The following is a 25,386-nucleotide window of genomic DNA, read 5'->3' on the forward strand; positions in this document are numbered from 1 at the left end:
GCTCTGGAGTCTGATCCCCTAAGTGCTTCCTATAACTGACCTCTTGACCTTAAAGGCCTCTTCTCTTGCCCTGATCTCGCCCCAATTCTCCCCTTTAATCTCTTCCTGACTCCCCACCTCCTTTGCCCTGATCTCTCCCCAGTCCCCCCCTTTACTCTGCTGTCTCCCTGACCTCTTATCCCTGAGTCTACTTATCCTAGCCTTTGATGCTCCCCCGATCTGATTTCTATGCTGTAATGTCTGATCAGGAAACCAATGAAACCCAGGACAGGGAGTAGGGGACTGAATGACCATGGTTCCCTGGATCCCTAAATTTCCTTTCTCAGCGGGGTGCAAGTCTGGCACTCCCAATCCTCTTTTTATTCTTAAATGCCAGAAAAAAATGATCATTTCCATATACAGTGTAGAATCAACATCAAGAAGAAGTAAAACTATAATCTCTATCACATATACCTTACTTTATATAAAGCATATAATAAATGCATATTACTTTCAAAACTGTCCAGCTTATTCATAGTTCCTTCTGTTCTCCTGTATATTTTTTAAATGCTTCAATGACCCCATTTTCTTTCTTTTCTTTTTTGGGGGGCAACACTATCACTAGTTCTACCCTCCCCCCTATCCCTAGCTATTCCCCCACAAATGAAAAAGAGAAAAATACAATCTTTGCAACAAATAAGCATACTCAAGCTAAATAAATTCATGCATTTGTCCTTTTGGAAATGGATGTCTCATTCTGCATCTTGATTTCCATCACTTCTCTGGCAGCAGGTGAGTGGCCTGCTTCCTCGTCAGTCCTCTAGAATCATTGTTGAATAGTCATCAGAGTTCTTAAGTCTTTCAAAGTTGTGGGGTTTTTTTACATTATTGTATGAATCATTCACCTGATTTTGTTCAATTCACTTTGGATTAGTTAATTTTAGTTGTTTCTTACAGTGAAATGATCTTCCATTATATTAATATAATTTGTTCAGCCATTACCTTTTGTTTCCAGTTCTTTGCTGCAAAAGCGCTGCTACAAATATTTTTGTACATCTGGGTACTTTATCTCTTTCTTTGATCCCTTTGTGATACAGACTTACTAGTAGTATTGGTGGATCAAAGGGTGTGTGTTCGTCCTTCATGCCAAAGAAGACCATGCCATCAGAGAAATGATGACATGACTTGCACTTGACTTTGTTTTGAGTGAGGTTGGGCTGTGTAGGTCACCAGCCTCACTTCCCCTCCAGAGCCATCTGAATCCAGTGACCAGATGTTCATCAGGATGACTGGAGATGACCCAGGATGAGACAATTGGGGTTAAGTGACTTGCCCAAGGTCACAAAGCTAGTGAGTGTCAAGTGTCTGAGGTGAGATTTGAACTCAGGTCCTCCTGACTCCTGCACTGGTGCTCTATACACCGTACCACCTAGCTGCCATAAGGCGTTGGGAGACAGCCTCATCTAAGGGACAGAAAGAGGAAGAATGGACAGAGGAAAAATTAGACGTTGGGGGGAAAAACATGAGACTACAATGGTGCGGAGTTCAAGGGAAGAGAAGACCAAGAAGGGATAGTTAATAGTGTCAAATGTTGATATGAATGTGGATTGGGAAAAAACCTTTAGAACTGGCAGGAAAGAGGTCATTTAGAGACTTTGGAAAGATTGTTTGTGTTCATCCTTCTTTGCCGAAGAAGACCATGCCATCAGAGAAATGATAACATGACTTGCACTTGACTTTTATTTGAGTGAGAGAGGGCTGTGCAGGTCACCAGCCTCACTTCTCCTGCAGAGCCATCTGAATCCAGTGACCAGATAGTCATCAGGATGACTGGAGATGACCCAGGCTAAGGGTACACATACAATGATAACTTATTTTTTTTTAAATCATGAAACCATATTTTCCAACATAGTTTTTCATCCTCTTCCCAATGCCCACTTTTGCATTGAAGTCCTTGAGTATTAAGGTATATATTGATTTACTTTGGAACACATCCTCAGGGTCTTCACTGAATTACTTTTCTTCATCATTTGCAATTCACATGCGCATAAAGATGTGATGGTGATCCATTTGTTTATATCACAAATACTGCAACATAAAATCTCCAGGTATCTGATGAAATGATGGTTCTTGTGACATTCAGGGTACAATAAAGCCCCACTCCTCTCCCAGGCATCTTGAAGGAAAATCAGCAAGGGCAGGAGCCAGGCCTTCCCTTGGAGTAAGAATATTATCCCTTAGAGACTCTGAGCTTTATTTTTCATCTGGCTCTCACTATTTTCCCTATATCTAACAATTTCCCACCACTTCTTTGCTTCTCTATCTCCCTATCCACACACACACACACACACACACACACATATGTATCTCACAATCATTGGCCATATTGGAGAAATTTATTATTCCCTCATCTCCATCCTACCCTGACAGCTCTTTCTTCTATGCCTTCTGGAATTCTCTTTCCACAGTGAACATGCTTCCTTTAATCTTGGACTTTTCTCCTACTCTTTCCATCTAACAGAATTTACTGAGACTTGCCTCCCTCCCCTCTGACCAAACTTGACCTTGCCCTTCATCTCCACCAACAGCTATACTATCACCCACACATTTCCATACCCACACTGGTCCTAAAGGGAAAATGTGAAATATTCCTTGCTTCCCAGTGCTGACTCTTCTAGACTCTTCTTTTACTATGATCAGTCAACAACCTTTCCTTCTTTGAAACAAGTTCACAATATCAAAATTTTCTGCCTAATCTAATTTAAGGTGGCTGTTGTAGACTGAACAAATCAATCTCCTTTCTCAAGGAGTTTATCACCTAGGATACCATCTTTCTTTCCTCGCAAACTTCTGCCTTTATACAAGGTGACCTCCAACATCCATATTAATGTTTCTTCAAAATCCCTAACTTCCCAGTTCCTCAGTTTCCTTAAATCCCCTTTCTTACCCTTTCAGTTAAGGATTTTGCCTCATACTTTTTTGAGAAATTTGAGACTATTACTCCTGAGATCCCTCTTCTTTTAATCTGAAAAGTACTTGGCATTACTCCCCAAGTGTCTCCTCCTCTCCTCAGTGTCTCCGACAATGATGTGGCCCTTCTACTCGTCAAAGCCAATCCTTCTACAGATGCATTGGATCTCATCCCATCCCAATGTTCTCCAGTAGATTTTTATCTCATCCACTGTTCTACTTAATTTTCTGCCTCTTTCTATTTGTTGCTTCTTTTCTTACTGCTTTCAAATATACCCAAATTTCCCTCCATCCTTAACTAATATTGACTTGACTCAACTATTCCCTCAAGCTATCACCCTATATTTCTTTTCCCTTTCTCAGCCAAGCTCCTAGAAAAAGATGTCTGTACTCATTGACTTCACTTCCTCTCTTCCCCCTTACTCTTTAACCATTTTCAGTTCCATAAAATGTTTCAGGTTTAAGTACTTGCTTGTGCAAGCTTACGAGTCATGTGTTACAAAACACTTCTTTTGTGGTTAGAAAATCAAACACAGTCCCACACTTGATATCTACTTTGTACACTGAATGTTTTTCTAGTATTTTTCATCAGAGCCTAGTGGTAAGACAAAAGTGAAGATGGCTGGCAATGACTCTGGATGAAGTAAATGACCTTGGAACATCTTCAGTGTCTGACCAAGCTCTAAGCACTCCGTAGTACCTGCTTCTGCTGCCTTCATGGTCCATTAAACAAAATATTCACATCTGTCTATTCTGCCAGGGTTAAGTCTTCACATGATTGGGATAGACATTCCCCAGAACTCACAAGTGGGTTTGAAGCCTGTCAGTTACCCTGGTTTAGCCCATCTGTCCAGATGGTTGTACTAAGATGTGGCCCCTGTGCGTGCTACAGCTTCTTGAAGCCACAGGTGAGAGTTAGGAGAAAGGTGGACACCAACGATGGATAAACAGTCCTGAAAAGGGCACAGCAGCTCTCATGCCAGAGGTGGTAGTCCTCCCTGAACACCCCAGCAGGATACAAATACTATTCAAAGAGTTTATAATCTAATGGTGGGAAACAACACACAAAAGAAGCTGAAAAGGGGGAAAGGGAAGGAAGGTACCCAACATAGGAATATGATAAAACCCACAGGAGTGCTGCAGAGAATATCCTGGCAGAAAACTGATGAGGTGGGTGATGTGGGCACTCTCCTTTAAATTTATTTATTTTAAGTTTTCAACATTCATTTCCACAAAATTTTGAGTTCCAAATTTTCTCCTCATCTCTCCCCTCCCCCCACCCCAAAGTGCCAAGCATTCTAATTACCTCTACCACCAATCTGCCCTCCCTTCTAACATCCCTCCCTTCCCCTATCCCCATCTTCTCTTTTGTCCTGTAGGACAAGATAAATTTCTATACCCCATTACCTCTATTTCTTGTTTCCCAGTTGTATGCAAGAACAATACTCAACAGTCGTTCCTAAAATTTTGAGTTCCAACTTCTCCTCCTTTCTCCCTCCCCACTTATCCCCATTGGAAAGAAAGGCAATTCAGTATAGGTTATATATGTGTAGTTTTGCAAATGACTTCCCTAATAGTCATGTTATATAAGACTAACTACATTTCCCTCCATCCTATCCTATTCTCTCTTTTGACCTTGTCCCTGCCCAAGAGTGTTGACTTCTAATTGCTCCCTTCTCCCATTGCCCTCCTTTCCATCGTCCCCCCCCTTTGCTTATCCCCTTCTCCCCCACTTTCCTGTATTGTAAGATAGGTTTTCATACCAAAATGAGTGTGCATTTTATTCCTTCCTTGAGTCAAATACGATGAAAGTAAGCTTCATGTTTTCCCTCTCATCTCTCTCCTTTTTCCCTCCATTGAAAAGGCTTTTTTCTTGCCTCTTTTATGAGAGATAATTTGCCCCATTCCATTTCTCCCTTTCTCCTCCCAATATATTCCTCTCTCACCCTTTAATTTCATTTCTTTAGATATGATCCCTTCCTATTCAACTCACCCTATGCTCCCTGTCTCTCTGTCTCTTTCTCTCTCTCCTTCTGTGTGTGTGTGTGTGTGTGTGTGTGTGTGTGTGTGTGTGTGTATAATTCCACCACCTACTCAGATACTGAAAAAAGTTTCAAGAGTTACAAATATTGTCTTTCCATGTGGGAATGTAAACAGTTCAACTTTAGTAAGTCCCTTAGGATTTCTCTTTGCTGTTTACCTTTTCATGCTTCTCTTGATTCTTGTGTTTGAAAGTCAAATTTTCTTTTTAGCTCTGGTCTTTTCATCAAGAATGCTTGAAAGTCCTCTATTTCATTGAAAGACCATTTTTTCCCCTGAAGTATTATACTCAGTTTTGCTGGGTAGGTGATTCTTGGTTTTAGTCCTAGTTTCTTTGACATCTGGAATATCATATTCCATACCCTTCACAGTCCCTTAAGGTAGAAGCTGCTAGATCTTGTGTTATCCTGGTTGCATTTCCACAATACTCAAATTGTTTTTTTCTAGCTGTTTGAATATTTTCTCCTTGACCTGGTAACTTTGGAATTTGACTACAGTGTTCCTAAGAGTTTCTCTTTTTGGATCTCTTGCAGGAGGTGATCTGTGGATTCTTTCAATATTTATTTTGCCCCCTGGTTCTAGAATCTCAGGGCAGTTTTCTTTGATAATTTCATGAAAGATGATGTCTAGGCTCTTTTTTTGATCATGGCTTTCAGGGAGTCCCATAATTTTTAAATTGTCTCTCCTGGATCTATTTTCCAGGTCAGTTGTTTTTCCAAGGAGATATTTCACATTATCTTCCATTTTTTCATTTTTTGGTTTTGTTTTGTGATTTCTTGGTTTCTCATAAAGCCATTAGCCTCTATCTGTTCCATTCTAATTTTGAAAGAACTATTTTCTTCAGTGAGCTTTTGAACCTCCTTTTCCATTTGGCTAATTCTGCTTTTTAAAGAATTCTTCTCCTCATTGGCTTTTTGCACCTCTTCTGCCAATTGAGTTAGCCTATTTTTCAAGGTGTTATTTTCTTCAGCATTTTTTTGGGTCTCCTTTAGCAACTTGTTAACTCACTTTTCATGCTTTTCTTGCATCTCTCATTTCTCTTCCCAGTTTTTCCTCCACCTTTCTGATTTTCAAAATCCTTTTTGAGCTCTTCCATGGCCTGAGACCATTGAATATTTAATTTGGATGTTTGGGATACAAAAGCCTTGACTTTTATATCTTTCCATGATAGTCAGCACTGTCCTTCCTCATCCAAAAGGATGGGAGAAGATATCTGTTCACCAAGAAAGTAACCCTCTATAGTCTTATTTTTTTCCCTTTTTTGGGCATTTTCCCAACCACCTATTTGATTTTGAGGTCCTTTGTCAAGAGTAGGATATACTCTGGGGATCCATAAGATCTCAGTTCCTCCAAGGTGGCACAATCAAATGTTTACACTGGTCTGGGAGCAGCCAGAAATTTTTGTGCCCAGAAACTGTGAGTAGTAGAGTTTCCTCTCCACAACTACCTAGTCTCCAGTTCCACCAAGCCAGCACTAGGGGCTGAGATTCAGATAAGCTGCTAAATTCCCCTGCAGAGGTTTGTGAGGGGAGCCTATCATTCAGTGTGAGATAAAGATCAGCTGCTCAGTTCCTCCAGGGACATTAGGTGGGAGCAGGGCCTCCACATAGGTCTAAGGTAAGATCAGCTGCTCAGTGCCCCCAGGGGTTTTACTATCCAACAGTGGATGCTGGCTACTGTGAGAGCTGCTGCTGCCCCATGTGGCCTCTGCCTCAGCACCTGAGACCGGAGCTGTGGGAAGACCTTGCTCCTTTCTAGGCCAGCTGAAAAAACCCTCTCACTGACCTTTGGTACCTGTGGGTTGAGGGATCTGCAAACCATGCTACTGCTGATGGGGATTCTGCCCCCAAGGCCTGCTCAGGTCCTCCTCCCAGTGCCCTGCTGTGCAACCAAGGCTGGGCTGGGCTCAGCTCTGCATCTGGTGTGACAGACCTTTCCTGTTGGCCTTTCAAGTCATCCTGGGCTAGAAATCTCCTCCACTCCAATGTCCTGTGGCTTCTGCTGCTCTAGAATTTGTTGAGAGTCTTTCTTTACAGGTATTTTATGGGCTGTGGGGGAAGAGCTAGTGTAGTGTGTCTTTCTACTCTGCTATCTTGGCTCCACGCCCCACCTCACTCTCTTTAAATGAATGTTCTGGTAGGAGCCCCCCACTCTCCAATCACAGGGGTCCATGGGCAGTCTGTATTGATGAAGTATAAGTTCCAAGACTGATATGATTTTGAAGTATGGAGAGGTTTCCTCCAGTATGATGGAGAAGTCCAAAGAACAGTAAGAGAGAAAATGAAAAAGTACATACAATGGGGTCTGACTATGACTAAGTTAAGTGACAACACCATAGTGGTATTGGTGGTGGTGGTTCATTCTTGAAAGGGATCAAAATGACATCACCATGATAAAGTCAAGTTTCAGTGTGTCCTACTGCATCAGATCAGACCAATATGAGCTTGGAATGCTCCACCACAGATTGGGCACATATATCTGTGTGAACATTTGGGGTGGTTACTCCAAATTTGCTCATCCTATGTTTCCTTTGTGCTGTTTCAATTCTGCTTTGCTCATAGCACACAGCACCTTTTCTGATGTGGACAAGCCATGCTGAGTAGTCCTGTGCCAGTGTCTCCCATGTCCCACAATCAAATCCGAAGTTCTTGAGAGAGACCTTGAGAGTATCCTTGTATCACTTCTTATGACCACCATGTGATCACCTGCCCCATGCAAGTTCTCCATAAAATAGTCTTTTTGGTAAGTGTACATTTTACATTTGAACAACATGGCCAGCCCATCAGAGTTGCACTCTCTGAAGCATAGTTTGAATGCTTGGCAGTGCAGCTCGAGCAAGGACCTCAGTGTCCAGTACCTTATCCTGCCAGATGTTCTTCAGAATCTTCCTAAGATACTTCAAATGGAAGATATTCAGTTTCCTGGCATGGCACTGGTAGACTGCTCATACAACAATGAGATCAGCACAACTACTTTGTAGACCTTCAGTTTTGGTAGTCAGACTAATACCTTTTCTCTCCCAAACCTTTCTTTGGAGCCTCCCAAACACTGAGCTAGCTCCGGCAATGCGTGCATCAACCTCATTGTCACTGTGTACATCCCTGGAAAGTACACTACTAAGGTAAGTGAACTTATCCACAGTATTCAAAACTTCTCCATTTGTTGTAACCAATGGTTCCACGTATGGATGGTGTGGTGGTGGCTGATGGAGCACCTGTGTTTTCTTGGTGTTAATTATTAGGCCAAAATTAGCACAGTCAGCAGAAAATTGATCCATACTTTGTTGCTTCTCAGCTTCAGAGGCTGCATTGAGTGCACAGTTATCTGCACAGAGAAAGTCATGCACCTCCACTTTGGTCTTGCCTTGAAACCTTTTCAAATTGAAGAACTTACCATCAGTATGGTAGCTGACCTTGAAGTCATGTTCATCCTCATTGAAAGCATTTGACAACATGGGTGAAAACATCATGCTAAAAAGCATGGGAGCAAGCACACAGCCCTGTTTCACTGCATTGGTGACTGGGAAGGCATGAGAGCATTGTCCACTATCCAGAACCTAGGCAAACATGCGATCATGAAATTAACATACAACATTGATGAACTCCAGGCAACCAAATTTTGACATCATTTTCCATAAGGCCTCATGACTAATAATGGTCAGAGGCCTTGGTCAGATCTACAAACATTGTGTACAGATCTCTGTTCTGCTCCTGGCATTTCTTCTGGAGTTGTCAGGCAGCAAACACCATATTGACTGTTCCTCAGCTCTTTCTGCAGCCACACTGGCTCTCAGTTATATGCCCATCTTCCAGGTGAAGGATCAGCTTATTAAGTAGGACTCTAGCAGGAATCTTGGCAAAAATGACTAAGGGAGAGACCCCCTGTGATTGTCACAGGACAATTTATTCCCTTTACCTTTATAGAGATGGACAATGGAGGCATCCTTGAACTCCTGGGAGATAATCTCCTCTTGTCATGGAAAATTTCAGTCAGCTTTTATATGAGCAATGATCCCCCTACCTTGTAAATCTTAGCTGGAATAGAATCAGCACCAGGTGCTTTGCCACATGAAAGGAGCCTAATGGCCCTTAAAACTTCTTCTTCAGTTGGAAGTTCAGCTAAGGAGGGCAAGACCATGAGCAAGAATCTAAGCTCTAGGCCAGTTGCCAAGAAGTCCTTCCACTAATGAAATCACAGGACCAGACTAACTCCAAATGAAAACAACCTTTAAGCATACATGATTTCATTCATTCCCCAACTCCACAAAAACAAAGCCTCTTTAGCCTTGTAATAGACCATATTCCTAAAAAACCACAGCTGCAAAATTCAGCACCGTTTGGCCAACCTTGGGGTACAAGCCTCTCCATATTGAACTAGGCTTATTGTAGAATGGCAGATGGACAAGTTCCTCTCCAGGCCAATATCTCAAGCTTTTCCAGCTTGGTGGGCTCTGTCAGAGCTTGTGTACAATTCTATGATGACATTAAAATGATTTACGTCTTTGTGGTACCCATCCGCAGACCCCATCTTGGTGGAACCCACCCTCTTGTTACTATCCAAATCAGCTGGGACAGGGACAAGAACCCGCAATTGAAGAGAATCCAGAAAAACAAATTAATCATTTAATGCTTGGTATCTAAAGATTTTTAAAGTCTCCTTCTTCCAAACCCCTATTGCCCACCCCCAATAAAACTATACTACCCTGAAAAGGGAATCGGAAAATTTCTATGTAATCAGCTTCTGTCTGATTGCTCGAGTAAGTGACTTAACCTTTATGCAATAAAGCAGGGATAATGCAGTGTGTTGAAAACCAGTGCAACTCACAAATGAAATACGTATGTAAGTATAATACATAGACATGGGACAGTCCTTCAGAAAACAATGGCCAAATCAGGTATCCAATCAATCCAATAAACATTTATTAAGTGCCTACTATGTGCCAAGCACTGTGCTAAGCACCAGGGATACAATCAATAAAAAGAAAGCCAGTCCCTGTCCCCAAGGACCTTACAATCTAATGGGTATAGATAACACACCAAAAAAAAAAGGCAGGAAAATGAGGAGCAGGTGTGGGAGGGGCAACCATCTTGTTCTTGAGGAGTTGAGAACAGAAGATGCAGAGTGGCATGAGGGATCCTTTAGGAAGATCTCTTTTTAAGATCTAGCTGAGCACAGAATTCAGGTTTTCCCTGCTAAATAGGACTGGGCTGTCATCCGAGTGGGTTATGCAAATTATCATTGTCTGCAGGCACTGGGACATCCAATCAAGCCTCCTTGCTCCCCATATTTAGAGAGAACCCTGGTCTCTGGGTTGCCAGGCTCTATTTTAATAGAGATTGTTGTTCATGGTGGCATGGCTCAAATCTTCTCTTTTCCATCAAGTTGTGGGAAATGGGATAGAAATTAGCACCATAATATGTATCCCTTATGTACCTGCTAACCCGAGTAAACTCAGAGGCCTCCTCCCTCCCTCCACCATCACTAAAGTTCAGTCCTAAACAATCATCATACCACAATGCATACAACACTTCACTTCACTGTTGGGGATACCAAAAAGAAAAGTGATTGCATTCTACGCTGAACATGTAGATCGGTAAGTATAATACAAAGATGAGGAGCAAACAGGCCCAGGGAGAGATCAGAGGGAGGGTTATAGGAATAACTGAGAAAGGCTGGAATGCCAAAAGCTAGGAGGATCTGGCAAGGTTTTTCCATGGGAAGCAATGCCTGAGCCTTGAAGGAAGACAAGGAAGCTGAAAGGAAGAGAAGTGAAAGGAGTGAATTCTAGGCACAGAAGAAAGCTTGTTTAAATACAGGGCCATAGGGAATGGCACATTGGGCAGGAAGTATCTAGAAAGTCTAGTTTTGCTGAAATGTGGAACTTTTCAAGAAGAGGAACAATGTGAGAGAAGACTGAAACGGGAGGTGGGAGCTAGATTGGGAAAGGCCTAAAATGTCAGGCTGAAGAATTTGCTTTTTATCATTAAAAAAATTAGGGAACTTCTTAAAGGTTTGTGAACAGGGGAATGAGTTCTATGCTAGCTTGGGAAGTTGTATGAAAGGACAAATTTGAGAGGGGAAGAGCCCAGAAGCAGTGGGACTAATTAGGAAGCTGTTACTATAATCTAGGCAAGGAGTGATAAGGGCTTGAACTATGCCAGTGGCTTTTATGAATGCAGAATTTGAGACAGGATGCAAGAGATTCTGTATTGTGGAAATCAAATCAATAGAAGTTCACAGCTGACTGTATAGGGGATTGAGGGACAGAAAGAATATTCCAGAATTTTGAACCTGGGTGACTGGGAGAGTGATGTACCCTTAACCTCCAGCTGGGAGGTGCCATGCATACATTTGTTCAGATTTTCTGACGATGGGTAATAAATCAAAAGATTGAGAAATACCCCCTTTCCTGCCCCACCCCAGTGTACCTGGGTCTTTTGTGTCAGAAGAGGTCCTTGGATACAAAGTTGAAATTACCTAATTTCTCTAAATTTTGACTGTATCCCCTCCACCCCCTTCCAGTCTGGTTTTTATGACATCTGATTATAGCCTATATTCAGTGTTATTTGTTAAATATGTGCCTACACTTGAACAAATATCTACATATACAGGCTGTTTCAAAGTCTTCGTGCATTAACATATATAATGGCTACCATACTGCTTTGCCTTCTTAATTGGGTGGGGGGAGGGGCTGGAGGGAGAGAGAGAATATGGAACTCAAAATTTAAAAAAGAATGTTAAAAGTAAGTTCAGTTTTAAGGTTTAGGAGCACATATGTTATAAATGTATTGCATGGAGAGAGACAGAGACAGAAGAAAGGAGAGGATGGGGAGGGAAAAAAGGGGAGGGAAGGGAGGAGAGAAAGAAGGAGGAAACAGAAGGAAGGAGAGAAGGATAGAGGGAGAGGGAGAGGAAGAGAGCTCTATATTCAGAACAATACAGTTAAACCCTTTGAAATGGTTAGTACTGTGACAATTTTTGGAGTATATATTTATTAAGAGAAGTAGTGGGACATAGTGGATAGAAAACTGGCTTCAAGTTCCTCCTCAGACACCTGTTGGGTCTCACCTATTGTGTGACCCTAGGTAAGTCCCTTAATTTCTCATTACTCCAGGAAACTCTCTAAGACTCTAAGTTTCAGAGAAAGTGCATTGGTGGAAGGAGTTTCCTCATCCACGAGTTCCCTATATCAATGAAATCCCAGCTCTAGTATAAATCCTGAGTTTTCTTTTTAAATTAAATCTCTATTTATAATAATGTTCATGATGAAGAGCATGAGATAAAGGCATGAAAATACCCCAAATTTTAAGGCCCTTCATCCTCCATTTCTCTTGATAAATACAAACAGCAAGGTGGCACAGCGGTTAGAGCACTGGACCTCAAGTCAGGGAAACCTGAGTTCAAATCTGACATAAGACATTTACTAGCTGCATGACTCTGGGCAAGTCACTTAAACCTCTGTTTGCTTCAATTTCTTTATCTGTATAATGGGGATAAGAATAGTATCTACCTCCCAGGGCTGTTGTGAGGATCAAATGAGAAAATAATCGTGAAGCCAATATCACAGTGCCTGGCTCAGAGTAGGTGCTATATAAATGTTAGCCATTATTAGAAATATCACTGGACATCCATCCATCATGAGCCTTGTCCAAGACAGTGCAATTCTCTCTGGTTTTATAAAGTGTGTCAACAGGGGCATTGCAGTTTGGAGATATTTCAGGAAACCATACATTGCTGGCAATGGTCTTAAAAAACAATGAGTTGAATGTTTCCAAACCCAGCCACCGATGGGGCCAGGGTGAAATGGGTCAGAAAACCAATGACCAGCCTATTTCTTCTTGAATCTGAAGGTTTTTCTTACTCCTCGCTGCCCCAATTCTGCCATATCTTAGTAATAAGATGCAGCTGGAGTTCAATAAAGCCACTGGGTTTTGACTTAAGGACAAAAAGACCTCAGGTTGGTGGTGAAGTAAGTGGAAGGTTAGTTAATCCATGAGAAGTTTGGATTATGGAAATATTTAAGAAATAATATAAAATTTTGCTTATTCAAAGCACAGCCAGAAATGGTCCTGGTTTAATGACTAGAATAAAATCCACTTATAATTAGCAGCATCATTTGTATACAGTAGGCAAGCAGCCTTAAAAATAGCCTCCTCTACTCATGATGGAAAATGCTGTCCACATTCAGAGAAAGAACTATGGAGTCTGAATGCAGATCAAAGCAGACTATTTTCTTTTTTTGTTTGGTCTTTCTCGTGGTTTTTCCCTTTGGTTCTAAATCTTTACAACGTGAGTAATATGGAAATATGCTTAATACAATTGTACATGTAGAGCCTATATCAGGTTGCACACTCTCTTGGGGAGGGGGAGTGGAGATAGGAGGAGAAAATTTAGAATTCAAAATCTTAGGGAAGTGAATGTTGAGTGAATGTCCTAAAGAAATGGATGTTATAAAATGAATGACATTTAAAAGTGAATGTTATAAAAATAAATATATTTTTTTAAAAATAACCTTTTCTATGAACCACTTGATTTACTGGGGGAAACTTGTTCACATTATTCATTTTCTTAGCAAATTATGAAAGCGCAGAACAGTCAGCCCTAAAGATCATGAGTTCAAAGTGCCAGAGAGCACATTCATCAGTTTTATGTTTCTCCATTCACTGTGGAGGCATGACAGAGACCCTGAGTTACAGATCCAATTCCACCAACACTTACTTAGTTATCAATTAGAGATCAGAATGAAGATGAGTAACTTCCTTGAGTAACTTACATTCTCCTGGAAGGATATCACATGTGAACAGATCAAGAAATAAAAGAAGAGTGGCAGGACTGACCAAGCCTTCAAGTATGACCCCTGAGCTGACAGGTGGAGACCTCATGTGCTGGGGACCCAAGATTTGGCAACTGATTGAATATGAGTGTGAGGATAGAGATGATTCCAAAGCTGAGAACATGGTGGCACCTTCAATGGAAAATAGGAAGTTTTGGGGAGAGGAATTGAATTCTGTGTTGGATATAGTGAATCTGAGATGACGGTGTAAAGGATGAATTGAACTTTTGTTTCCGCAGAAATCATGTAATACCAGTAAGGCTTTTATTTGCTAAGGAATGGAGGGAAATAAATGGATTAGAGGGAAAGTTTTGGGGATGTTGATTAACACTTCACTCAGTAGGATACGGGGCATCTGGTCATCAGCATATCTAAAGGGGGACATTCCCCCTAGTTCTTTGGGTAAATCCAGGAATTGTCCAAAGATCTGAGGAGAACTTCATTCCACAACACTATCTTGAATATTGGGACTCTTCTTATGTTAAAGGTGAAGGAAACCCAGATCAATTGACAAAATTCCTTTTAAAAAAATGTGAATGGGGGGAAAGGGAGCTTGAAATGTGAAACATAATCAGGGGTGGAGACTCACATAGCATTTTCCGATAGGCTGTGAACCCTGAAGCTTCCAGTCAATGGGAGCAAGGGAGGGAAATGTGAATCAGGATAAGATATAAAAATTATCTATTTCCCTTGAACCAATGTGCTTATGCCTAGGTTAGCTGCTCTTGCAAGAAGGAAATAAATGCCTTCCTGGTTCAGTAATTAATGTCCTATTCTTTCTCACAGTGGTTGGACATTCAGATGGAGATTTCCAACTAGAAGCTCATTATGAAAGGCAAGAGTTTCTTAAATGATAATTATTAAATAATTATGATAACAATCAAATGATTTAATTAATTAAAAAGACTTAATAATAGTAGCTAACATTTGCATATGTTTACTATATGCCAGGCATGCAGTTATCTCATTTGATCCTCACAACCCCACAAGGTAGGAGATATTATTATTATCCTCATTTTATAGGTGAGGAAACTGAAGGAAACAGAGGTTAAATGAGTTGCCCAGGGTCACACAGTCAGTAAGTATTGAAGGTCACATTTGAATTCAGGTCTTCCTGACTCCAGGCCAGACTATCTGCCTTGCTTTGAATCAAAAGAGACAAAGTGGGAATGTATAAGTTAATGCAACAAATAAATACAAAGGAGGGAGTGAGAGCATTGGATCTGGGGGATAATCATGAAATTTTTCATGTAGAAGGTAGTGACTGAGCTGAATTTGGAAGGGAGTGAGGGGTTGGTTCTATGAGGAGCAAGTGAGGAAGATGGTACATTCCAGTGTAAAGGCACACAACTGGAAAATGAAGTGTTATAAGTCAGAAACCGAGAGAAAGCCAAAAAGGAGGAGGGAGAAGAGGAGATGGAAAAGGAGAGGGGGGAGGATCTTAAATAGGACATTATGGGTTTGAGATTTTCTGGGTTATGTTGGACTGGAACTCAGAATATATGTGTGTATGTATATATATGTGTATACACACATATGGATATAGACATATGTATATACACAGACACACATATCTGTCTCTAGGATATATAGATGTATGAGTCATCTACATAGAGATAATAATTAAGCTCAAAGGAGATGAAGTCACTCAAAAGAGTCTAGAGAGAGAAGAAAATAAACCTAGGACAGAGGTAGCTAGGGGTCATGATGGGTAGACTACTGCTCTTGGGGTCAGAGAAACATGAATTCAGCCCCTTACCAGCTGGGTGACTGAGGAAATCACTGTACCATTGCTTCAGTTTCCTCATCGGTAAAATGGGGATAATAATAGCACCTACCTCTCAGGGTTATTGTGAGGATAGCAACAATGATGGTAGAGCTTTGTGGTGCAGTCAACATTAGAGGGCAGGAGATGGATGACCATCCAGGAAAGCAGACTGAGCACAAGTAGTCAGATGGATAAGAGGAAAAGAGGAGAAAGTTGTGAAAGCTAACAGAGGAGATGGCCAGTGGTGTCCTAAGCTACTGAAAGGTCAGAGAGGAAAGTCATCAGGATTAAGTAATTTCCAGATAAGTCAAACAGTTTGGTGCTTGCAGCATTATCTCTTTTATCTGTTTTCCTCACCAGGAAGCCACTTACAGAAGAGGTTTCATAGAAATGTAGTGCTAACACATATAACCTATGTCAAATTGCTTGCCTTCTTAATGAGGGGGGATGTAGTAGCAAGCAAGGAGAGAATTTGGAACTCAAAATTTAAAAAAACTTAAAATTTTTAAAATTACATTTTTAATGTTATATGTAATTTTGTATGTAATTTTTATATGTTTTTAGGGAAATTATACGTTTTATATGTAATTAAGGAAAAAATAAATTATTAAATTTTAAAAAGTAATGTAGTGGTAGAAGGGAACTTAGGAACCATCAAGCTCAACTCTCCCATTCCATGGATGAGAAACTGAGTCTCAGAGCTGTGAAAGAACTTCCCCAGGTCACAGAGCAAGTTAGTGGCAAATGCCTGGACTCCCAGTCCATCCTGAAGGCCAAGAGTAGAAAAGCAGGATCTGTTATCACTTAGAGCAGTAAGTGGAGTTCAAAAGAAAATAACATCTAATACTCACGTGGAGCGAGAGAATCTAGGGAAGTCTGTTCTTTTGGCTGTTTTGTAGTTCAGTCGTGTCCCACTCTTTGTGAGCCTATTTGGGGTTTTCTTGGCAGAGCTGTTGGATGGATTTGCCGTTTCCTTCTCCAGCTCATTTCATAGATGAGGAAACTGAAGCAGGGGTCACACTGCTAATAAATAAGTGTCCAAGGCCAGATTTGAACTCAGGTCCTTCTGATTCCAGCCTACAGCTCTATTCACTGTGCCACCTTGCTGTCCCTGTTTTGTTTGTACTGGACCTCTTCTATAAATCCACAGGAAAACAATAAAACTTTTTCGGAGGACGAAGCAGGCGGTAGAGGTGACTAGTTTCTGCTCAGCAGACAGGTTTGGCCTTTGGCCAGTAGCCAAGGCAGATTTTCTATCCTTGTTCTCTGGATAGTTTCTGCCTGACCAGAAAAATAAACTGTTGAATTTACTTCAGAGCAGCCCATGTCTGACTTGGTAAGGAATAAATTGTTAACACCTGAGGACTTTTTCTAACTTTTATCCCCTGAACTAATCAAAGGCCTGAACATACCCCCCAGGGATCCTAGGGTGGTCTGTTGAGGCGTCTGTTGCAGGTTCTGATGGGGTTCAGACTCTGGGAACTTCCTTGAGCTCCCCTGGAATCTCCTCATTTAACCTGATCTTTCATACTCAAATTGAGCTCTCCTTGTATCTCTCCACTGAACCTGGCTTTTCATACTCAAATCTGTGACCATTGTCTGTTATCTCTCGATTGACCCACCTGCTTCCCACTTAAAACCCTCCATAGTCTGCTATCTCCTGACAGCCTCCAGGTGTTTCCAGCCTTTGACCCTCCTTGGACTTCTCCTCAAGACCCTTCCTAAATCCCTCCTCCCATCACCCTGGACTACCAGACACCCCCCAGATCCCTCCTATACTCTTTTCTGTATTTAAGTTCCATCTCGCCTCCATGAAGGCGCTCAGATCCAATCCAGCTCAGACTCTGTCTAACTGGGATTCTATCTGGCCCGCTTGTGAATACAAGCGTTACAAATGCTTAGGCTCCTTAAGAGGCAACCCAATTAGGCGAATCTTTAATACATTCATTCGAGCACGACCCGGACTGTCGATATTTTGGGGTCCCCGATCACCCCTCAACCTCTTCATTTTTGGTTCCCTGATCCGGAAAAGCTGCTAATCTCAAATCCTTCTGCTCAAACTGGAAGGTACGTAAGCCTCCCCCTCTCTCTATCCCCTACTTGCTCTCCAAGCACCTTGGAAGCGGTTTTTCGGACCTGGCTTCAGGTCCCAGTATCAGGCAAAGTCTCTGAACTTTCTGGGCGCTAGAGAGTTAGAGACTCAGGTTGGTGGTCCATTGGGTAGACAGTGGATCTGGGAATTCTCTGGATTTCCTGGGCGCAAGGAAGTCGGGGAAAACTCGGTTACTTTTCTTGTGTGTGCCTAAGTCTCTGAACTTTCTGGGCGCTAGAGAGTTAGAGACTCAAGTTGTTGGTCCAGTGGCTGTGTTTGAGGCCATGGACCTGGGCATACCCTCCAAAGCACAATTCTCTGAATTTTCTGGGTGTTAGAAGGTTAGAGAAATGTCAGTTAAGTGGGTGCCCAATTCTCTGGATTTCCTGGGCACAAAGAAATCAGGGAAAACTCAATTATTTTTGTCCTCTTGTTTTCTTCTCAAGGCTTACTTCCACGTCCTCCTTTAAGGAGGGGGGGGGGAGGGACTTCCAGTCCCAAAGGAAAAAAAAAATGGGTCAAAATTCATCACTTCCAAGGAATTCGCCTTTGGGCTGTCTTTTACAAAATTAGAAAAAATTTAACTTCTCTAAAGACCTTAAAAAGAAAAAGTTGGTATTTTTTTTAAATTAATTTATTTAACTTTTAACATTCATTTTCACAAAATTTTGGGTTCCCAAATGCCCTGACCTGCAGGGCCAGTATGAGTGGGGGAATCGAGGAGAACGCCTACCTGAAGGGGATGGGTGAAAAGAGGAGTGAGACCAAAAGGGTGGTAAGCAAGGTCTGATTTTATTATCAGGGTTGCAAACTTATATAGAGAAAAGACAAAGAGATTCCAAGCAAATTCCGTGGTGGGCCAGCTCTATCTTAGGACATCGTACTTTGGCTATCTGTGTTTACATAACATCTACTGCTTCACCAGGTCCCGCATTGGTATGTTTGCATAGCCTCAGGCAGTCCCTTCTCTTATCTCTCCACGGGATCGTGGGGTGCGGTTTTTCTTCTCAGGCGGGACGAAAGCAAGCAGGTTAGAGGAGGTACAGGTGGGGGGCCTCAGTCCCCGACATGTCCCCCTTTTGACTAAAATTAAAACATGCGGGCGGACTGAAATTAAAATATGCGGGCGGGTGAGAGGCCTGTCTTAGGCTATGAGGCTGGTTTCCATATTCAGAGCGCTTTTTCGGCAGATGACCCTGTCTTAGGCTAAGCAAGGGGATCTACGTGGCCGAACAGCCACGGCCTTGCTCTACTCCCGTCATAGGGAACAACTGCAGCCGCGCCTATGATCCTGATATATGGGGCCTCAATATTCCCGTCATGGGCACTCTCACAGCTGCCGCTCCGTGTTTATTCCCTAAAGGCCTTCCACCACCGCATGCAACGGGACTCTGACTGCACAAGCTTGGAGAACTGAAGTCCGTCCTCCTCGTTGTCTGCAGGGTTCTCCAGAAGTGCCAGGCGATGATAATGGATATTGATAGGGCTTTTAAGAGAAGCCTCAATCTGCGTTTTAATGAAAGAGGTTAGTCTACTAAAAGCCCAGGGCCCAAAAGAAAGAAGTAGGAGGAGACCAATCAAGGGTCCAAGGAGAGGGAGGAGATATGGGAGGACTCCATTCAAGCCACTCCAGAGGGGATTTTCGAAAAGTTCTTTGCGTCATCTCCTGAAAAACAGGAAAAGAAAAACAGATGTGTCTCAGGGAGGTGTAGTCCCCTGGACGGTATTGTAAGCATCTGGCTTGTCCATCAACTTGATCAGCCTTTCAGGCAACCATCTAGCATTTTGGCACTTTGAATCATAAATACAAGCATGGCCTTTGCCCCAGATTAACACAGGATCAGGGCCCTGCCATTTGCCAAGAAGGGGATCTTTCCATTTTGCCTGAGCGTAGGTTTGGGCCGTAGAGGAATGCCAAAGGCGGTCTGCTGCACTCTTTGCCGCAGCGTCAAGGGTGAGAAAATTTAAAACAAAAAGGGCGTGATTGAGCAACGTTTTGGCATTGCCAGCTCTGGGATAAAGAACTTCCCCCCCTGACTGTAATTTCAGGACCATGTTTTTCAATGTTTGATGGGCCCTTTCCACAATTCCTTGCCCCTGAGGATTATAGGGTATGCCAGTTACATGCTTAATATGTAGTTGTGTACAAAAGGATCTGAAAGAAGAGCTAGTGTAGCCGGGGCCATTATCTGTCTTAAGAATTTTGGGCTGCGGGAGGACTGCCAAGGCACTAATGAGGTGATTAATGACATGCTTGGTGGCCTCTCCAGGTTGCAAGGTGGCAAAGATAAAACCACTGAAGGTATCAATGGACACATGAATATATTTAAGCCGACCAAAAGGGAGGTAATGAGTGACATCCATTTGCCAAAGCTCCCCGGGAATGAGACCTCGGGGATTGATGCCAGTATGAGGTTCAGGGAGAAGAGTCAGGCAGCCAGGGCACTGTTTCACGATCTGTCTGGCTTGTTCCCGGGTGATAGGGAACTTGAGACGAAGCGTATGGGCATTAAGGTGATGCAGCTTATGGGCTTGCGTGGCAGCAGCAACAGGAGAGGTAGACAGCGCAAGTAAAATGCGACGAGTTGCCTGATCAACCTGATCATTCCCTTCAGAAAGGGGACCGGGGAGGTCGGAGTGGGCACGAATATGTCCAATGAAAAAGGGGTGCTTGCGGGAGAGGATTAGAAGCTGAAGAGTGGCAAAAAGAGGAGACGCATTAGTGGAGGGACGAATATACGGGACAGTTTCCAATAGAGGGACCGAATGTGCAATGTAGGAGCTATCAGTATAAATATTGAGAGGACCCGGAACAGATTCAAAAACCTTGATGACCGCTGCAAGTTCCACCAGCTGCGCAGAGATGAAGGGTGTGTCAAAAGAGGTGGCCTTTCCATCAACACTGAAGGCTGCCTTCCCTGTGGCGGATCCATCAGTGAACGCCAAATGGGCGCCTCTGATGGGCTCCGCCTTGGTAATCCTTGGGAAGACAACAGGTGTTTTCTGAAAGAACTGGACAAGCTTGTCTGAGGGATAATGATTGTCTATAATCCCTGGGTAGGAAATGCAGTTAACTGCCCAATCGTCATCATTCTGAAGCAGCCATTGAATCTGTGAAGCGGTGTAGGGGCAGGCAATATGATCTGGTTCCCGACCAAAAAGCCGAAGGGCTGCCTCTCGCCCTAGGCGCAGGAGGCCAGCCGTTAAATGCGGGTAGGAGGGGAGGATCTTTGTAGGTGTGGCTGGCATATGAATCCAAAACAACGGATGCTCCTGCCACAATAATCCAGTGGGGGAAAAAGCGGTAGAAAAAATTAAGAGCCAAAGAGGTTTTAGAGGAGCGTAATACCCAATATGTTGATCATGAATAGCTTGCTCAATTAAGGCAAGGGCCTTACGGGCCTCCGGCGTGAGAGAACGGGGTGAATTTGGGTCGGAGTCTCCTTTTAGAATATCAAACAAGGGTCTCAATTCCCCCGTAGTGAGCTTAAGATAAGGCCTAAGCCAATTCAATTCTCCCAGAAGCTTTTGGAAATCATTAAGGGAACAAAGGTGACTTACTCGCAAGCGAACCTTCTGGGAGAGAATGCGATTAGTTAAAAGTTCAAACCCCAAGAAGAGCTGCGGGGGGTAGGTTTGTATTTTATCGGGGGAAATTTTAAGGCCCCGATTTTCCAATGCCCTAATGAGCTCCTGTGATACCTGGGTCAATTCCTCATCATCTGAACCTGCAAGGAGGATATCGTCCATATAATGGATGATATAAAGCTTGGGATACTGCAAGCGAAAAGGGTCAATTGTTTGTGCTACATATTTTTGGCACAGCGTAGGGCTATTAGCCATGCCTTGTGGCAAGACTTTCCACTGAAAACGCGGGGAAGGGCCCACACAATTGGTGATAGGAACACTAAAAGCGAAGCGCTGGCAATCGGAGGGGTGGAGGGGAATGGAAAAGAAGCAATCCTTAAGGTCAATTGTAATCTTAGAGAAACCTTGTGGTATGGCTACAGGAGAGGGGAGCCCAGGTTGAAGGGCCCCCATAGGAACCATAGTTTTATTGACGGCCCGCAAATCATGTAAGAGCCGCCAGTTACCTGACCTTTTCTGGATAACAAAAATGGGCGTGTTCCACGGGGATGTGGACGGTTCTATGTGCCCTGCAGCTAATTGCTCCTGCACTAAAGCGAACGCTGCTTCCAGCTTTATCTTGGGTAAGGGCCACTGGTCTACCCAGACGGGTAGGTCATTTTTCCACGAGATCCTATCTGCCTGGAGTGCAGGAGGACCCGTGGCCCTCACGAAAAAATGGTTCTGATTATCTGGGCCTTCAAAGCCAAGGCCTGCTCGCCCTTTCCTCCCTTCAGCAACAATTGGGGACGGTTGTCCTTGCCCTCTTTTGCCTAGCCTTTTCCCTGGGAGAAATCCCTGGGAGACCATCTGACGGGTTACAACTGTATTTGGACTGCACATAATTATCCCCATCTGAGAAAGAATATCCCTTCCCCATAAGTTGACAGGTAGGCCGGGGACCACAAAAGGCCGGACAGTCCCTTTATTTCCCTCCTTGTCTTGCCAGGGCAACCATTGGGAACTCTGTAGAGTATAATGGGACTGGCCTATGCCCTGTAAGTGCGTCATGGATGGTTGAAGGGGCCAAGAAGGCGGCCAGCTATCTTTTGAAATAACAGTTGAGTCAGCTCCGGAATCTAATATTCCTTCAAAAGATCTGCCTTGAATGGTAAGCGTAAGCATGGGGCGGTCCTGGGAAATGGCCTGAACCCAATAGATGTCTGAGGACCCGGGCTTGGAGTGGCCTCTAACGGTGGTGAGGGCAGGGTATGGGGTTTGTAGGGGGAGCGGGAGAGCCTGTGCAAGGCGTTGCCCCTGATAGACAGTGAGGGGTCCCTGTAGGGTTGAAGCAAGTATCTGGATTTCCCCCATATAATCACCGTCAACAATGGAGGGGTGGATTAGAAGGCCATTAATAGTAGTGGAAGCACGACCAAGAATAAAAAAATAAAAATTGGGGGGCGGGGGGCCAAAGATGCCTGTAGAAATTACATGCACCCCACCTTCAGGGGTCAATATTGTGGTGGAGGCGGCACACAGGTCCACCCCTGCGCTTCCTGAAGTGGCTCTGTAGAGTTGGGTGTGGGCGGGCTGGTCCCCGAGGCCCGCGGGACGGGGATCGGCTGGGGGGCCCGGGGCTGGCCCCTCCGGCCGTTTCCCTGCAGGGGGTGGCCATTGACATCTGTCGCGGAGCGACAAGTGTTCGCCCAGTGCTTCCCTTTCCTGCATCTGGGGCAGAGGGTGGAAGGTTGAGAACCCCTATTTTGGGTTGGAGGAGGGGGGGTATCTGGCGAGCTGGGGCACTGCCGGGCAAAGTGACCGGGTTGCCCACAGCGGAAACACTCCTTCTGGGAGTCCCCCGGCTGGAGAGCCGCCCCGACAGCTAAATGTACAGCCTGGGATATTTTCGTAGTAAAAGGATCTATGTCTCTGCAGAGGCGGATCATCTCCTCTAGGGTTTTATCCCTCCATTTCCCGCGCAAGGCAGAGCGACAAGCAGTATTGGAGTTCTCATATGCCAGACGCCTCACAAGCTGATCCTTAGAGGCCTCCTGACCGAGGGTCCGCTCGGTGGCCTCCAGGAGCCTGCTAACGTATTCAGAAAAGTCCTCCTGAGTCCCTTGTATTATTTTATTAAGCGGGGCAAGAGGAGAACCAGGGGTTGGTAAAGCGCGCCAGGCGGCAAATGCCGCGTTGGCGGTTTGCGCCAAGAGACCTATGGGAAGGCGGCGTTGCTTGGCCTCACCTGCATATTTGCCTTGACCACTCAGCTTTTCATAGGTCCATTTTGAAGCGGGGGAGTTGGGGGACTTCCCATTGCTCTTTGCCGTGGATTGACAACGATCATAGAAGTCGGCTTTCCACGTCAAAAATTGTCCCCGTGAGAGAACAGCTCGAACCACGCGGAGCCACTCCGCCGGCAAAAGATACCCTCCACGGGACATGGCCTCAAGGGCGGAGAGGGTGAAAGGGGCATTGGGGCCATATGCCTTAACAGCGGCATTGAGATCTTTAAGCCCCTTGAAATGCAATTTTCGGTATTCCGGCCATTCCCGTTCCGCCTTCCTACTGCTCTGCCCTTCTTCTCCCTCCTCTTCCTCCTCCTCCTCCTCCTTATTCTTTTCCTCTTCCTCCTCCTCTCCCTCACTCGCGGAGGAGTCTGTAAGTTCACCCGCCCCAGGGGTTTGTGGGGGCCCAAGTCGGCGGGACCGAGTTATAACGGGGAACATCATGGGCTGCGCTTCTTTTGAGTTTTTAGTCTTAGCGCCAGTCCTGTTGGACGGGTCCTTGGTCGACTGAGGCTTACTGGGAGAAAGAATGACTGAGCTCTGGAGGGAGTGCTGCAGGGAACTCAACTCCGAGGAGAGCTGTACATATTGCTTTTGTAGGTCTAAGACTTCTCGGAGCTCCTTAACCTGGGTGGAAAGTTGGTGTCTAGCATTGGTAAGGACCGAGGGAGTGGGAACAGGGGGCAAAAGTACAGGGGCGCAGGTTTGGGATAAGTAAGGAGGAAGCAAATGTTGAAGAGCAGGCCAATCGGGATCATTATATCGGGCGGCCTCATCCTCAAGTTCCGCTTCATCCCCAGGATCTAACGTATCAGGGTCAGGATTCTTTAAGGGAGGGGTCTTGTGTTTAGTAATAATAGGGAAAGTTAGGGACTCGGTTGTAGGGCGGGGCCCTGTAGGGAGGGGAGGATAAATGGGCTTTGGTGGCTCTGGCGGAATATCAATGACCACGGACGGGGGCCTTGGGGGACTTTTGGCTATTGAAGGTAGTGATTTTACAGGAGCCGCCCGTGGTAAGGGGCGCTCTAGTGACTTAACAGAGGCGGCCCGTGACAAAGGGCGCAAGCAAAATTCTGCCACCGAAAGGAGCTGTCGCTCACCCGGATCTCTGGAGGCGGATTCCACTATGTCTCTAATGATTCCCCAATAGGAAAAGACAGAAGGGGGGACGGCCTCCGGGCCCTCAGTTTGCAATTTCTTATTAAGCTCTCTCCCAACCTTTTGCCACTTGCCCGGATGGATGTCCGGCCCATTAACAATAAACCAGGGACAGACCTCATCAACAAAAAGAAAGAAGTTCACTAAGTCCTTTTTCTTAACCTTAACTCCTCTATCCTTAAGGGCATGCTTAAGGTCATGGATAAAGACCTGTTCCTTGGAAAGGTTGGAACCCATGATTAGAATGAGGCGGACGAAACTCAACTTACCAAAACGCAGGGGCTCTTCATGAGCGATGAGAAGGAAGGGGTCGCGACGAATCGTCTCTCAATGTTGGTCCGCCTGGCAGAAGTCCGGACCTCGAGCCCCACGTCTGGGCGCCACTTGCCCTGACCTGCAGGGCCAGTATGAGTGGGGGAATCGAGGAGAACGCCTACCTGAAGGGGATGGGTGAAAAGAGGAGTGAGACCAAAAGGGTGGTAAGCAAGGTCTGATTTTATTATCAGGGTTGCAAACTTATATAGAGAAAAGACAAAGAGATTCCAAGCAAATTCCGTGGTGGGCCAGCTCTATCTTAGGACATCGTACTTTGGCTATCTGTGTTTACATAACATCTACTGCTTCACCAGGTCCCGCATTGGTATGTTTGCATAGCCTCAGGCAGTCCCTTCTCTTATCTCTCCACGGG

General features: G+C 44.2%; 1 long non-coding RNA gene across 1 annotated transcript; it reads right to left on the minus strand.

Annotated features, from left to right (window-relative positions):
- Positions 1-18,455: 18,455 nt before the first annotated feature.
- LOC140529230 (uncharacterized) lies at positions 18,456-25,136 on the minus strand. The gene is made up of 2 exons (XR_011975465.1): positions 24,968-25,136; positions 18,456-19,348 (listed from the first exon to the last, which is right to left on the minus strand). It is a non-coding gene; the product is annotated as an uncharacterized lncRNA (long non-coding RNA).
- Between the last annotated feature and the right edge of the window lie 250 nt (positions 25,137-25,386).

This window comes from Notamacropus eugenii, chromosome 2 (genome assembly GCF_028372415.1).
Source record: "Notamacropus eugenii isolate mMacEug1 chromosome 2, mMacEug1.pri_v2, whole genome shotgun sequence".
In the NCBI taxonomy this organism is placed as follows: Eukaryota; Metazoa; Chordata; class Mammalia; order Diprotodontia; family Macropodidae; genus Notamacropus; species Notamacropus eugenii.